The sequence below is a fragment of the Neoarius graeffei genome, chromosome 2 (genome assembly GCF_027579695.1).
Source record: "Neoarius graeffei isolate fNeoGra1 chromosome 2, fNeoGra1.pri, whole genome shotgun sequence".
In the NCBI taxonomy this organism is placed as follows: Eukaryota; Metazoa; Chordata; class Actinopteri; order Siluriformes; family Ariidae; genus Neoarius; species Neoarius graeffei.
Genome location: NC_083570.1, coordinates 31,734,036 through 31,750,663, shown reverse-complemented (window position 1 = coordinate 31,750,663; position 16,628 = coordinate 31,734,036). Strand labels below are relative to the sequence as shown.

The window sequence follows — 16,628 nt, the reverse complement described above, 5'->3', positions numbered from 1 at the left end:
GAGAAGGCCGCCCACCAAAACTTACAGACCGGGCAAGGACAGCATTAATCAGAGATGCAACAAAGACACCAACAAGAATGCTGAGGGAGCTGCAAAAGATCCACAGTGGAGATGGGAGTATCTGTCCATAGGACCACTTTAAGCCATACACTCCACAGAGTGGGGTTTTATGGAAAGGAAAAAAAAAAAAACCATTGGAGAAAACTCATTGCTTTAAAAAAAATATAAAATAAATAAATAAATAAATAAAAATCACATTTGGAGTTTGCTCAACAGCATGTGGCAGACTCCCCAAACACATGGAAGAAGATCCTCTAGTCAAATGAGACAAAAATTTAACTTTTTGGCCATCATGGGAAATGCCATGTGTGGCGCAAACCCTAAGAACACCACCCCTACAATGAAGCATGGTGGTAGCAGCATCATGCTGTGGGGATGCTTTTCATCTGCAGGGACAGGAAAGCTGGTCAGGACTGAAGGAAAGATGGATGGCACTGAATACAGTGCAATTCTGGAGGGAAAACCTGTTTGAGTCAGCCAGAAGTTTGAGACTGGGACGAAGGTTCATGGTCTAGTAGGACAATGACCCTAAACATACTGCTAAAGCTACACGAGAGTTGTTTAAAAGGAATACGTAAGAAATACGTAATCCAAATTTCTCGACCAATCAGCATGCACAATTTCCTATAATCCCCTCCATATTTATACGAAAGCATTTACTTAACAGCATATTAATCTGCCTACTATTAGAAACTGGGAAAAGGGCCTCTTTTAGAGCAGCACAACTGTTCAAATTACAGGCCTAACACTGGAAGGTAACTAACCATCACAGCCACTCTGTCATACATGTAAGCAAATCAGGACCTTACATTAACAGATGGACTAAAAGATGATTAGTGTAGCAGCAACACAGATACCAGAGTCTGTGTCTCAGTAAAATAACAATGATTATTACCTGCCTAAAGTTAGAAATTCTACTGGTTGAATTAGAAGTGGTGAAAATTTAATTACATCCACCATTAGTAATAATAAAAATTAACAAGAGTGCTCTGAGAGCACAATATCCCCCGCTGGCAACTATGCCATAACTTTGGTAAAATGCGAATGAATTGAACAAAATTGCAATATGCACATTACCGACATATAACAAAGAATTCTGTCAAGTTTCGTGAAATTCCTCAAAAAATGGTGGGAGGAGTTGATTTCAAAAGGTGAGTACCCTTTCTGGGACGGACGGACGGATGTGTGTACTACTAACATAATGCCTTTTGCCAAGTTTCATGAAATTCCTCCAAAAATTGATTTCAGAAGGAAAGCACACTCATGAAATTGTCAAAGCATAATTTTGTTAATCAAGGGCTGTAACTCTGGTAAAATGTGACCGAATTGAATGAAACTACAATATGCGTAGTAACGACATATAACGCAGAATCCTGACAAGTTTTGTGAAACCCCTCCAAAAATTGAGAGAGGACTTGATTTCAGAAGGTGAACACCCTTCCTGGAATGGATGGACGGAAATTGGCATGACTTAATCCCCCTTCGGGCCTCTCGGCCAGCGGGGGATAAAAATTGAGAGAGAAGTTGATTTCAGAAGGAAAACACACTCTCATGAAATCGTCAAAGTTAATTTTGTTAATCAAGGGCTGCAACTCTGGTAAAATGCGACCAAATTGAACAAAATTACAATATGCGGTACTACAGACATAACAATGCCTCTTGTCAAGTTTCATGAAATTCCTCCAAAAATTGTGAGAGGAGTTGATTTCAAAAGGTGAGCACCCTTCCCGGGACGGATGGACAGACAGATGGAAATCACCACGACATAATCCCCCATTCGGGCCTTTCGGCCAGCAGGGGATACAAAGCTAAACAAATAAAGAACTGATTTTTCAATTATCCCCCCCAAAAAAATCAACTTTACATTTATTTACGTACAGCATATTACAGAATGGCCTGTAATAGAGCTCAGATAATGGTGCTCAATTAAATTTTTTGGTGCTCTATAACTTTTTTTTGTAATTATGATTGGAAGTCACAGAAAATTGACTGAAATTATGCACAAAAATAATCGTGGCTCATTTATCATGTAATAGTGATGAATGCTATTAGCGCGTCCTTAAAAAACTATCATGTGTGCTTATTTTGGTACTCTGTGTACAATGGAAAAATAGCACGTCAAATCACAATAAAGCTCCTCTTCCTGAGCGCTTAAAAGCTCTCTTAAACATCTCCCTAAGCCTTCAAACAGACAATTTCTCAGGACTCTATGAAATGAACATTCAAATGAGGGTTTATAACCTTCTAGCCTATTCTTGGAGACTGATAATCTCCTTCAATTACTTGGATACTGTCCTGTGCATGTTAGGGATGTCATGCAATGAACTTGCTGTGTATATAAACAACAAATGGTGTAATCCGAATTATGTGACCATTAAGGAACAAACCTGCAATAAGGACATTGAACTCTTGGCATTGAACTCCTACATGCCGAGAGAGTTTACTACGGTTATCGCCATTTTTGTTTGCATCCCTCCATCTGCCCATGTGTAGACAGCTTGCGACGTGATGCACGCTACCATTGCGAGACTTCAAGCAAAATACCTGGACTCATGTTTTTATCAGGTGATTTTAACCACGTCTCCCTATCCAACACACTCCCACGTTTAAACAGTATGTTGACTGTCCCACCAGGGAAGATAAAACACTTGATCTATTTTATGCAAATATTAAAGATGCTTACAATTGCTCTGCCCTGCCACCTCTCAGGCGATCAGACCATAGTCTAGTCTATCTCTCCCCCACTTACACCCCTGTTGTAAAGAAAATGCCTGTCACTATCAAAACTCTGAAGTGCTGGTCTGATGAATCCACCAAATTCATCAGTGCTGCCTAGAAACAACCGACTGGGATGGTTTCTGTGTGTTCTTTGGTGATGATATTGATGGACTGACTGACTGCCTTACTGAGTACATCAGGTTTTGCACTGATGTCAATATACCCAGCAGAGAGATTCGGTGTTATCCCAACAATAAACCTTGGGTAACCACCAACCTAAAAGCACTGCTTAACCTGAAGAAAAAGGCTTTCAGGGAAGGTGACAAGATTAAAACTAAGGAAATACAAAAGGAACTGAAGGTGAAAATTAAGGAGGGGAAACAGGCCTACAGTCAGCAACTGGAACTACAGCTGCAGCATGAAGGGGTGAAGCAGGTCTGGTCTGGAATGAGAAAAATCACTGGTCTTGAGAGGGGCGGGGGGGGGGGGGGGATCACTGCCTGATGGAGACCGTGACCTTGCCAATGACCTAAATTTGTTTTTTAAACTGATTTGACTGTCCTGCTCCCTCTTTCCCCTCTCGTAACACTCCCTCCCCCTTCCTCCCCTTCCCTCCCACCCTGCCACCAGTTGCCCCCTCCTCCTCCACCACCGGCTGCCCCCTCCTCTCCCCTCCCACCTCGCCACCAGCTGCACCCCTAATAGTCCACCCATTCCAGGTTAAGAGGAAACTGGACAGACTGAAGCAGGGGAAAGCGGCTGGGTCTGATGGGATAAGCCCCCAGACTTTTAAAATCCTGCTCCACTCAGCTGTGTGAAATCCTTGCTTACTTGTTCAACCTGAGTTTGCAGCAGCAGAGGATTCCCACCGTGTGGAAGACATCATGTCTGGTCCCTGTCCCCAAAAAGAAACATCCGACTAGCCCTGAGGACTATAGACCCATCGCTCTAACTTCTCACATCATGAAAACATTTGAGAAATTGGTTCTGTCCCACATCAGGCCCAAAGTAAAAACATTCACCGATCCCTTACAGTTCACTTACCAACCCAACATTGGTGTTGATGATGCCCTCATTTACATGCTTCAGAGGGTCCACGCTCATCTCGACACGTCAGATGCAGCTATAAGAATAATGTTTTTCAACTTCTCAAGTGCCTTCAACACAATTCAACCGGAGCTGTTGGGTGAGAAGCTGAGGAGGATGCAGGTGGAGGCGGAGCTTGTTTCCTGGGTGGTGGACTATCTTACTGCCAGACCTCAATACATGCGGCTCCCAAACTGTGTTTCGGAGACTGTCCTGTGCAGCACAGGGGCCCCACAGGGAACTGTCTTGTCACCTATTTTGTTTACCCTGTAAACATCTGACTTTCAATGCAGCTTGAACACCTGTTTTCTTCAGAAATTTTCTGATGACTCTGCTGTTGTGGGCTACATTAAGGGAAGTTGTGAGGGGGAATACAGGGGCATAATAAGGGATTTTGTGGACTGGAGCAAGGGCAACCACCTGAGGCTAAACACCTCAAAGACCAAAGAAATGGTCTTTGATTTTAGGAGGAAGAGGCCCAAACCTGACCCTGTCTTCATACTAGGAACTGAGGTGGAGCAGGTCCCCAGCTACAAATACCTTGGGGTACAGCTGGATAACAAGTTGGACTGGTCCAGCCACACAGAGGCAGTCGACAAGAAGGGGCAAAACAGACAATATTTAAGACCATTGTGCTATTTTAATATCTGTAAACCACTGCTGTGCACCTTCTATAACACTGTGGTGGCCAGTGCTTTGTTTTTTGGTGTCGGTGCTCACACATCAGACAGAAACAGAGTCAATAAACTGATTAAAAAGGCTAGCACCACAATTGGTGCCCCTCAGGACTGGGCTGAGCAGGTGACTGAAGTGAGGATGCTAAGAAAGATGAATGCAATAGTGAATAATGACTTGCACCCACTTCATGCCCTGGAGGTGTTTCGGGAGAGCACCTTCAGTGGCAGGCTGATCCCACCAAGATGCAAGACTGAACGCTAGAGAAGGTCTTTCTTGCCAGATGCCATCAAGCTCTTCAATGTGCAATAAACTCCAGTACTTTAGCATTCCAGCACTTAATACCCCAGATTTTTACTCTAGTGTTATGTTTAATTATTGTAGTTCTAACCAGAAATACTATTTTTAGCTTAATTTTTTAAATTCTGTATTTTTAAATTTTAGTATCTCTAAGTTTGTGAACTTTATGTAGATAGATTTTTTTTATTTTTATTATTTATTTATTCCTATCCTAAGTATGGTTGATGCTGCTGTAACTTGTAATTTCCTGCAAAGGATCATCTATCTATCTATCTATCTATCTATCTATCTATCTATCTATCTATCTATCTATCTATCTATCTATATTTAAAAACACTTGGAAAAATAAATAAATTTTTCATTGATTTACAAATTCTAACAAATCAATAATTTGTAAAGCACAACTTTCAGGTAAACTTTTTATCTTTTACTTAATGAGACTGAGAAAGCAAGCTCAAGCTAACTATGTTTCAAAGCAGTGTTATACAACAGTTAGTTCCGGTTCACAGAGATGTTTCACTGTGTGCGTCACTCCATTAGTCTGTGTTCACCATGCAAAATTCCACTTCCTAGTTCAAAACCATTACCACAGTAGTGTTAGCGACATCAGCGGACATGGCAAACGATACAATTTCCATGAATTTAAAATATAAAAGCTCGTCAGATGAAGATGAAAAGGAAGCAGGGATGCCAATTTCACAGGAAGCACCTTTAACAGGAATGTACATATCAATGTGTGCTAGCTAGCTGTCAACCTATAAAGTAAGTGTGGCTTCTTTGGGATCTACTTCTGCAACTGAAGCAAAAATAAACAAAACATTTGGCCATATTGTGTCAGAAATGTTAGAGAACTATATCCAGTTAGGACAAAAAAATTATTCAGAAGGAAATGTGAATAAAATACAATACTACAAAATGGTAAAACTATTAGAGATTGATTACGAAAACTAAATACTTTAACTGGTCTTTTAGATAACTGGTTATCAAAAAGTGTGGTCCGGTGACTCCCAGAGAATGAATAAATGAAAATGTTTCTAGAACAGATTGAAAAGTTTACATTAAAGGAAGGTGTGGCAGCAGGGGCGTGGCCTAGCATCGGTTTGTGAATGGAGGGCGGGGCCAGGTGAAGGTGAGTGGCAAAGTTAATGCACCTGTTGTTAATTAAATGTTGTGTGTGTTGCTGCAGTGACAGAGGATAAAAAAGGAGGGAGAGAGCAGAGAGAGGGGAGCTCTCCGACCAGTACACGTGCATGTGACTGTGTGAGCAGCGAGCAAGCGAGTGAAGCTGAAAAGAAACAAGAGAAGGGAAAATAAAGTGTGTGAGAACATCAGCTCCTGTACTCCACCCACATTAGGGACGTATTACAGAAGGTTAATCTCATTATCTACTTTCAGACATTCACAATTCAAGAATTTCACAATTGGCCTCTGCAAATGCCTGGAAAACAATGAAGGAAACCTAGTTACAGAAAAGAAAAATGAAATTTATAAAGAGCATTTTAAATAAACTGCCTTATTTCCTCTTCTGAATTCCATCAACCTTAGAATCTTAGGTCAAGGCACTTTAGGGTAGTTGAAGTGGTGGCTAGAACCAAGCGCTTTAATGACTTTATTACCATCTGCCACCAAAACTGCTTACTGGATAGGTCATAAGATATAAATGTAGATTAATATCACCTGACTTGAATTTCCCCCATTTATAATATTTAATAATTACAACCCCAATTCCAAAAAACATTGGGACACTGTCAAACTATTTGTGTATGTAAAACAGAATGTGAAGATTTGCGAATCCATCCATTATCCGTAACGGCTTATCCTGTGCAAGGCTCCAGCTTGCCTGTGACCCATCCCAGCTGACTATGAGCGAGAGGCGGGGTACACCCTGGACAAGTCACCAGATCATCGCAGGGCTGACACAGAGACAAACCACCATTCACACCTACGGTCAATTTAGAGCCACCAATTAGCCTAACCTGCATATCTATGGACTGTAGGGGAAACCGGAGCAGCCGGAGGAAACCCATGCAGACACATGGTGAGGAGACCATCATACGGCACGTGAGATTAGCTTGGCCTTTAGGGGTACCAGCAGCAAACAAACAGGCTAAACCGACTGTCTGCTAGCTGCACAGAGTAGTCAATCAGGTTCCACTATATGGAGCTTGTGTCTGTTCCCCGAGCTAAACAAAAAATTAGAAATACTCAGAGTTTGTTCTAGTAACCTAATTAATATAAAATTGGATCATGCTGACTGTACAGCTACTGCCAGCACCTTTGATCTAAACATAGAACTCTTAAATATTAGATCTCTTACATCTAAAGCACTAATTGTTAATGAACTTATAACTGATCAGAAGTTTGATGTACTGTGTTTAACAGAAACATGGATGAAGCCAAATGAATATATAGCATTAATCGAAGCTAGTCCTCCTGGATACAGTTATATACACCAGCCTCATCTAACTGGCATGAGTGGCGGTGTCGCTGTTAGTTATAATGATTATCTAGGTGTAACACAAAAACCTGGCTATAAATGTAATATGTTTGAAGTTCTTCACACTAATATGATGTATGTAGCTTTGAAAAATAAGTCTACCCAGTGAGTTCTGTTACTTATTATTGACAGGCCCTCGGGGCCATATTCTGAGTTTCTTTCTGAATTTGCGGCTTTCATCTCAGACCTTGTTATTTCCTTACACAAAGCTTTAGTTGTCTGAGATTTTAATATTCACTTTGATAACCCAGAAGATCCTCTGAAAACAGCCTTTGTGTCCATTTTAGATTCAGTAGGGGTTAATCAGAAGGACCTACCCATAATGGTGATCCAATACTAACATTCGGGCTAAATATAGAAAATATAGTCACACTTCCACAGTCTGAAGTTCTCAGATCATTATCTCATCTTATTAAAAATATGTCTGGAGCAATATGCACCGCACCACGCTACTGTATTAAACGTACATTCACAAACTACTGCACAGAGTTTTATAGGTAATCTCCCAGAGTTATCAACTTTGACTGGATCACCGTCAACCCCCACAGAACTTGATCAGGCAACTGAATGCTTAGAGTAAGCGTTTCACTATACTTTACATAATGTAGCTTCACTTAAAAGAAAAATGATTAGAGAGAAAAAATTAGCACCCTGGTATAATGATGGACACTTGCACTTTAAAACAGACCACTCAAAAATTAGAACGTAAATGGTGTCAAACAAAATTGGTAGCGTTCAAATTAGCATGGAAGGAGAGCTTCCTGAAGTACAGAAAAGCTCTTAGTGCTGCTAGATCAACATATCTCTCCTCCCTAATAGAAGATAACAAAAATAATCCTATTTAATACTGTAGCAAAATTAACCAGGAAAAAGACCACTATAGACACATGCACACCTGCAAACAGGAACGCACTTCCTGTTTCCTGAGTTGTTCGCGCCAAGTCCTTTTTCCCGCGAGTGCCGGCGTTAATTACTAATCCTTTTTTAACTTTTTTTCTATAAATAAATTTCCAGTATCCTCTTCATTTTTATTATACTGTCGCTTTCATTTTTGTACTTTTCACTTTCGCTTTCCTTTTTCCGTTTTTTTTCCCAGTTTTTTTTCTCTTTCTTTTTTCGGAAGAACGCCGAGACCGGAAGCTTTCTTTTTCTCTCCTCCTGTGTAAAGTCCACAAGCGGAGGCCATCTGATCTGCTTTAATATCAACAGATCTTCATTTAAGGTACGTGAATCTTTTCATCATGGCACACCTTCAGCCTGTTCAGTGTGCTGAGTGCAGGATGTTTAGTCATTCTTCCTCCGTCACTAGCGATAGCTCTATTAGCTTTACTTGTGATAAGTGCAGATTAGTTAGCTCTCTGACGGAGAAGATTTCAGTGCTAGAAGCGCGTGTCCAGGCTTTAGAGCAGGTTAGTGAGCGTGAGAACAGTGTAGTTTCTGTTAGGGAAAGTCTGGATGCCCTAGGTGGAGTTAGCAATCCCCCAACTCCGGCATTAGAGCCCTTACAGCGGGGCGAATGGGTGACGGCTCGGCGGCATAAGCGTAGAGCCAAAGCTACCGCTGAGGCTCGCCCACGGGAGCACCACTCCTCTCCGCGTCACGTGTCGAACAGGTTTGCTCTCCTTAGTGATGCACCCACTGAGAAACCTGAAAGAGCTCTGGTTATAGGGGACTCTATCATACGGCACGTGAAATTAGCTCAGCCTTTAGGGGCACCAGCAGCTTTAGTCAGGTGTATACCGGGAGCCAGGGCGCCGGACATAGCAGGTAATCTTAGGGTCCTAGGCAAGCACAGGTTCTCAAAGATAGTTATCCATGCAGGAGCTAATGATATACGCCTTCGTCAGTCTGAGGTTACTAAGAGTAACTTTGTAGAGGTGTTTAAATTAGCGAAGGCGATGTCCGATGCTGTAGTATGCTCTGGCCCCATCCCAATGCGGCGTGGCGATGTAGCTTACAGCAGGTTATGGTCGCTGAACTGCTGGCTGTCCAGGTGGTGCTCTGAAAACAGTGTGGGCTTTATAGATAATTGGGCTAATTTTGAGGGCACTGCAGGCCTGTTAGGGCGGGACGGTATCCATCCCACTCGGGAAGGTGCTGCTCTCATTTCCTGCAGCATAGGTCATAGTCTCAGAACAGGCCTAGTTAATTTCTGACAATCCAGAGCCAAGGCCAGGGAGCAGACGAACAGGCTAAACCGACTGTCTGCTAGCTGCACAGAGTCGTCACTCAGGGCCCACTACATCGAGACTGTGTCTGTTCCCCGAGCTCAACAAAAAGGTAGAAATTTTCAGAGAGTTTGTTCCAGTAACCTAATCAATATAAAATTAGATCAGACTGACTGTACAGCTGCTGCCAGCACCTTTGATCTAAAGGTGGGGCTATTAAATATTAGATCTCTTACATCTAAAGCGCTAATGATTAATGAACTCATTACTGATCAGGAGTTTAATGTACTGTGTTTAACAGAAACATGGATTAAGCCAAATGAATATATAGCATTAAATGAAGCGAGTCCTCCTGGATACAGTTATATACACCAGCCTCGTCTAACTGGCAGAGGAGGAGGCGTCGCGGTTATTTATAACGATTATCTAGGTGTAACACACAAACCTGGTTATAAATTTAATACATTTGAAGTTCTTCATACTCATATAATGTATGTAGCCTCGAAAAATAAGTCTACCCAGTTAATTCCATTGCTTATTATTTACAGGCCCCCGGGGCCATATTCTGAGTTTCTTTCTGAATTTGCAGATTTTATTTCAGATTTGGTTATTTCCTTAGACAAAGCTTTAGTTGTCGGAGATTTTAATATTCACTTCGATGACCCAGAAGACCCTTTAAAAACAGCGTTTGTGTCCATCTTAGATTCAGTCGGGATTAAGCAGAATGTCATAGGACCGACCCATAATGGTGGTCACACCCTTGATCTAATACTAACATTCAGATTAAACGTAGACAATATAGTCATACTTCCACAGTCTGAAGTTATCTCAGATCATTGTCTCATCTCATTCAAAACATGTCTGAGTAATAAATATATGCACCTCACCACGCTACTGTATTAAACGTACTTTCACGTCAACTACTGCACAGAGCTTTATAAATGATCTCCCAGAGCTGTCAACTTTGATTGGGTCACTGTCAGCCCCTGCAGAACTTGATCAGGCAACTGAATGCTTAGAGTCAACATTCCGCCATACTTTAGATAATGTAGCTCCTCTAAAAAGGAAAATGGTCAGAGACAAAAAATTAGCACCCTGGTATAATGATGACACTCGCACATTAAAACAGACCACTCGAAAATTGGAACGTAAATGGCGTCAAACAAAATTGGTAGTGTTCAAATTAGCTTGGAAGGAGAGCTTCCTAAAGTATAGAAAAGCTCTTAGTGCTGCGAGATCAACATATTTCTCCTCCCTAATAGAAGATAACAAAAATAATCCTAGATTCCTATTTAATACTGTAGCAAAATTAACCAGGAATAAGTCCACTATCAACACATGCACACCTGCAGTATGTAGTAGCAACGACTTCATGAATTTTTTTAATGACAAAATTGAGAATATCCGACAAAAAATTCAAACTACTAATTTAAGGTTAGAGAATGAAAGTGATCTTGTAGTTAACAATATAACTGTATCAGTTCATCAGTTAGAATGTTTTACTCCCCTAAAAGAAACTGAATTACTTTCATTAATCTCTACATCAAAAGCCTCAACTTGCGTACTAGATCCCTTACCGACACATCTATTCAAACAGATAATGCCTGGAGTAATTGAACCGCTTCTAAAAATAATAAATTATTCTCTTATGATTGGCTATGTACCCAAATCCTTTAAACTAGCAGTTATCAAACCCCTGATTAAAAAAACCTGACCTTGATCCCTGTCAGCTGTCCAATTATCGGCCAATATCAAACCTCCCCTTTATCTCCAAGATCCTTGAAAAAGCTGTGGCACAGCAGTTATGCTCATATTTACATAGGAATAACATCCATGAAATGTATCAGTCAGGATTTAGACCTCATCATAGCACAGAGACAGCACTGGTTAAAGTAGTAAACGACCTACTGTTGGCGTCTGATCAGGGCTGTGTCTCGCTACTTGTGTTGCTTGACCTTAGTGCAGCATTTGATACCATTGATCATTCCATTCTTCTGGATAGACTAGAAAATGTTGTGGGAGTTAAGGGAATGGCCCTCTCCTGGCTCAGGTCTTATCTAACTGATCGTTATCAGTATGTTGATATAAATGGTGATATTTCTAGACGTACCGAGGTAAAGTTTGGTGTTCCACAAGGTTCTGTCTTGGGTCCACTGCTTTTTTCTCTATATATGTTACCTCTGGGCGATATTATTCGTAAACATTGTATTAGTTTCCACTGTTATGCTGATGACACACAGTTGTATGTCTCTGCAAAACCTGATGAGAGACACCAGCTTAATAAAATTGAGGAATGTGTTAAGGACATTAGACACTGGATGCTTATAAATTTCCTTCTGCTTAACTCTGACAAGACTGAAGTACTTGTGCTAGGACCACATACAGCTAGAAGTAAGTTTTCTGATTACACAGTAACTCTGGATCGCCTTTCTGTTTCTTCACGTGCAGCAGTAAAAGACCTCGGAGTGATTATTGACCCCAGTCTTTCATTCGAAACTCACATTGATAACATCACCCGGATAGCTTTCTTTCATCTCAGAAATATTGCAAAGATAAGAAATTTAATGTCATTGCATGATGCAGAAAAACTAGTCCATGCTTTCGTTACCTCCAGGTTGGATTATTGTAATGCCTTACTGTCTGGATGTTCAAATAAGTGCATAAACAAGCTCCAGTTAGTTCAAAATGCCGCAGCAAGAGTCCTTACTAGAACTAGAAAATATGACCACATCACGCCTGTCTTATCCACACTGCATTGGCTCCCAATCAAATTTCGTATTGATTATAAAATACTACTATTGACCTTTAAAGCACTAAATGGTCTCGCACCACAGTACCTGAGTGAACTTCTGCTCCTCTATGACCCGCCACGCCTACTTAGATCAAAAGGTGCAGGCTATCTGCTGGTACCTCGTATAGTGAAGGCTACATCAGGGGGCAGAGCCTTTTCTTACAAAGCCCCACTGTTATGGAACAGCCTTCCAAGTAATGTTCGGGAATCAGACACAGTCTCAGCATTTAAGTCTAGGCTGAAAACATATCTGTTTAGTCAAGCCTTTTGTTAATGGTGTTTATGAGGTAAAGGAGTAGATCTGGAGGGTCCTCAGACATAGTGTTTTGGTAAACTGGGATGTATGGATGCTGTCAGTCCCCACTCGCTTGCTCACTCGAGTTTGTTGACGGTGTAGTGGCTGGCTGCTTTATGTCCCGGGGCTCCCTCATGCCTGTGTTACCTTCTGGCTCTCTCCTTTTAGTTATGCTGTCATAGTTAGTTGCCGGAGTCCCTGCTTGTACTCGGTGCAATATGTATACTGTTCCTACTTATTCAGGTGACATTGGGCATACCTAACCACCTGTGTTTTCTTTCTCTCCCCCCCACCCCAAATCTGTCCCTCTGAGTTACATGGAGTCAAGAGGAAGTCTTTTGGTGGAGACGGTGGGGACCTCGACTGGCTATCGTAGCCTGCAGGGAATCGGCCGTCAGACATTCTGTCGCATGTCCCAGACCCGGTGAAATGTAACTGAATTGTCTTGCCCAGGCCTAAGGGTCCCATCTGCATCTCATCATTGCTGAGGAGTGTGCTCCCATCACCCAATCAAGCATCCAGCCAGAGCAGGTCATGATATATTTTTTACCATATTAACATGCCATTGTGTGTTATGCCTGATGTAAAGACTCTCGTCTCTGCGAGCCTACCACACAGATTTAATACTTGTCATTTGTAGGGCATACCTAACAACATGTTTTCTTTCTTTCTCTCTCTCCCCCCCCATCTGTCCCTCTGAGTTACATGTTGATCCTGGGATTGAGATGCTGGCCTCTTCTGCCCCTCGGACCTGCTTGATCCATCCTGGTGCCCTGTGTCTGGTCGGAGTTTTATCGCCCCACTCCTGTGAAGGACGGCCCCATGAGGACAGTTGAGGGTTATATCTGTTAAAACTGTTAATATTATAGTCAGGCTGTCTGTTGTTGCCCAAATGAGGATGGGTTCCCTTTTGAGTCTGGTTCCTCTCGAGGTTTCTTCCTCATGTCGTCTGAGGGAGTTTTTCCTTGCCACCGTCGCCACAGGCTTGCTCATTGGGGATAGATTAGGGATAAAATTAGCTCATGTTTTAAGTCGTTCAAATTCTGTAAAGCTGCTTTGTGACAATGTTTATTGTTAAAAGCGCTGTACAAATAAACTTGATTTGATTTGATATGTAGTAGCAACAACTTCATGAATTTCAGTGGCAAGATTTAAAATATCCAACAAAAAGTTCAAAATACTAATTTAAGGCCAGACAATTTAAGCAACCATGTAGTTAATATGTATCAGATTAGCAATTAGAATATTTTACTCCCCTTCGAGAAATGAAACTAATTTCATTAATCTCCACATCAAAATCTTCAACTTGCGTACTAGATCCCTTACCTACACGAGTCTTCAAACATAATACCAGAAGCAATTGAACAGCTTCTAAAAATAATACATTCTTCCATTAGAATTGGCTATGGATCCAAATCCTTTAAACTAGCAGTTATCATGTTTTGTTTTTTATTTATTTAAAACAATCAATTACAAAAGTTTAAAAGGTTAAAAAAAAGCAAAAAAAAAAAACAACAACAACAACAAATAAATCACACTATCCCATATATACCTTAACCCCCCCACCACACACACAGACATAGGGAGCTCAAGTATTAAATAATGGAGTTAGCTAGAGATTTACACCCTGTGCAAAATTAATGTAAAATCTGACTGACATTCAAAGAGGGATTCGGCAGAAGATTTCATGAATGCTGAACCCTCTTTATTGCAGCGGCCATTCATAAACCAATCAGCAGCAAATACCAACAAAATCAACAGTCAAGCCTACCTCATTGCTGCAGCCATTTATGGACCAATTCAGCAACATATACCATCTAGTCTAAGGCTATCATAAAGGAATTCCAAACTTTTTTGAAATGTGAGGGTTGGTTTTGAATTTTTTTTTTTTTTTTGGTGCCTTTGAATCGAGAATTAATGAAAAGGGAACGCAACATTAATCATGTATTGAAATTATTATTGCAAGAATGATTATAGTTACTGTATGACTATAGCTACAACTGAAATGTGCCGATTCTGTTAGTGTTTGTAATTACTGTACCATCCAGTATTAGATAAAATTAAAATAAAATCTCACAATATTGTTTGAAAGTCTAGAGCAAGATATTTTGTTATTTTACAAATAACACTTCAGATATTGTTTTAACAATAATAAGCATCACTGTATAAATGACAGTGTGCAAATATCTGTAACTACATGTCCTTGGGGTTGTTGAGACATGGAGGGGCAAGAATACCATCTAGCCCACAGTTAAAGCGCTGATGACACGTTTTTGACATCTTTGGCGATGTTTTATAACATAAAAAGTAATTCCCGATGATCCATATATTAATTCACGAAGGTGCCTATTTTACAAGTTATGATAAAAAAAACGCGGCTATTTGGGCAAATTTGACAGGGCTGCAGCACCCAGGAGACGGAGGAGTAGGAGGAGCTATATGACGTCAGCGAAAGAACCTTCCTCCTAACTTACCAGTTTATTGTTGATGCAACAGGTGTTCAGTTTGTCATTATATATATTAGTTATTATGCCTTCGCGTTGTGTTGCCGGCTTTTGCTCCAAAACCTACAAGGATGGGGTAAGTTTATTCAAGTTTCCCAGAGATCCCGAGCTGCATGCGAAGTGGGTGAAGCAAGTCAGGCGCACTCGTGACAAGTGGGAGCCCTCACCAATATCCGTCCTGTGCTCTGAACACTTCGATTTAGATTGTTTTGACACCCTTCCCAGCTTAAAAGAATCTCTTGGGTGTTCAGTTCATCACAAACGTGTGTTACTACCATCAGCAGTGCCTACACAGTGTTGCCAGATTGGGATTTTTCCCGCCCAGTTGAGCAGTTTCAAGTGCATTTTGGTGGGTTTTGAACATATTTTGGGCTGGAAAACGTCAGCAGTATCTGCTGCCAGATACTGCTGAAGTTTTCCAGCCCAAAATATGTTCAAAACCCACCAAAATGCACTTGAAACCGCTCAACTGGGCGGGAAAAATCCCAATCTGGCAACACTGCCAGTATTCCGGAGGGGGTCTACTCGTAGCTATGCCGGATCCAAAGACAGTCCTCCTGTCAGAACATGTGTTGTGAAACGACATAAGATAAAGGTACGTAGAGCTACAGATTGTACATGATAATCATAAATGTAATCATAAAGTCGGCGTGATATCAGTCATGTATTTGCTTGTGAAAGCTTGCGGCTTTCATGTAACTGCCGCCTAGCAACGAGAGGCAAAGGGTAAAGAGGGTAGGCTATCATAGATTCTATTCGGAAGAGATCAACACAATTCTAGACTCCCAGAAGAGGAAGAGCTAGCACTAGAGAGTTCACCGGTGTTTTCATGCGCCATTTCCATTGAGTAGAACCAGAGTAGAACCATAGGATGTCTATGAGTAGAACAGCCAGTGAACCGCAGCGTGTTCTCCCGCTGACGTCACAACATGGCCGCGAGCCACGGACCCAGTTTTCTTGCGCTGTGCAATTAAAAGTTGGATATTTGCGTAACAACAGCTTCTTTTCACGTAATTATAACAGAAATCTAACATGTTTGCCATGTTGTATAGTTTATTTAAGAAATTGCATATGCCGCTTTTCCACTACAAACGCGGCTGAGTTGGGCTGAGCCGTGCTGAGTTGGGCTGAGCGGGGCTGTTGGAGTTGCATTTCGACTACAACCGCGCTGAACCGTGCTGGCTGGAAGTGGGTGGACACATTGGGTGGAGTTAGCGAAAGTGGGTGGACGTCACGTGATGTCGTTAAGCAGCGCAAACAGTGACATCAGTGAGCTTTTAAGCGGTAGTCTCACGACCCGGATAGTAAACAATAAACATGGAGGACATGGAGTCGTTAGTGTTACTGGTCTTGGTGCTGTGGCTTGTAGTCACCGACAACGCCAACAGATACTGGCAAGAGCGTATAGATGAGGCGAGGTGCATAAGGCTTCAGAAATTCTCGTAATTCGTAATTCTTCTCCTTCCGGGTTTGCGGTGTTTACAGATCCCAGCGTGCTCGCGGGGCGTGTGTGGGCATGTGAGGACACTCCTCC

At 41.5% G+C, this 16,628-nt stretch overlaps 1 protein-coding gene across 4 annotated transcripts in view; it reads right to left on the bottom strand.

The window, feature by feature from the left end:
- disp1 (dispatched homolog 1 (Drosophila)) overlaps positions 1–16,628 on the bottom strand; it is a 168,507-nt gene that overhangs the window by 104,748 nt on the left and 47,131 nt on the right. The gene's annotated exons all lie outside the window — the stretch shown is intronic.